Source organism: Penaeus monodon, chromosome 27 (genome assembly GCF_015228065.2).
Source record: "Penaeus monodon isolate SGIC_2016 chromosome 27, NSTDA_Pmon_1, whole genome shotgun sequence".
Lineage (NCBI taxonomy): Eukaryota > Metazoa > Arthropoda > Malacostraca > Decapoda > Penaeidae > Penaeus > Penaeus monodon.
Window position 1 is genome coordinate 2,922,986 of NC_051412.1, and position 351 is coordinate 2,923,336.

At 46.7% G+C, this 351-nt stretch overlaps 1 protein-coding gene across 1 annotated transcript in view; it reads right to left on the reverse strand.

The window, feature by feature from the left end:
* LOC119590334 overlaps positions 1–351 on the reverse strand; it is a gene marked incomplete at its 3' end in the record, with an annotated part of 57,212 nt that overhangs the window by 56,362 nt on the left and 499 nt on the right.

Consider the following 351-nt stretch of genomic DNA (forward strand, 5'->3'; position numbering starts at 1 on the left):
AAATACTCAACATGCTGCGTACATCTTTGGTCTCAGGCGACATAGACTGGGACATTTGGTTGCCTATAGTCCAGTGTGCGATTAATAACACCTACCACAATACCCTGGGTGATATTCCTCACTGCATAGGTTATGGCGAGGACAGGCGCCTACCATACGAATTAATAGAACAGCAGCCGACGTCTATCAGCTATCAGGAGGAAGCAGGAAATATACAAGGCTGCACGTAGTCACTTACAAGTAGAAAGGGACAGGATCCTCTCACAGCAACACAGGCTGGCGCGAAGAAAGAATACTGATGTAGGCACGGTTGTTTTCCATCGAGTTAACGACAGGAAAGTTCTCATGCAT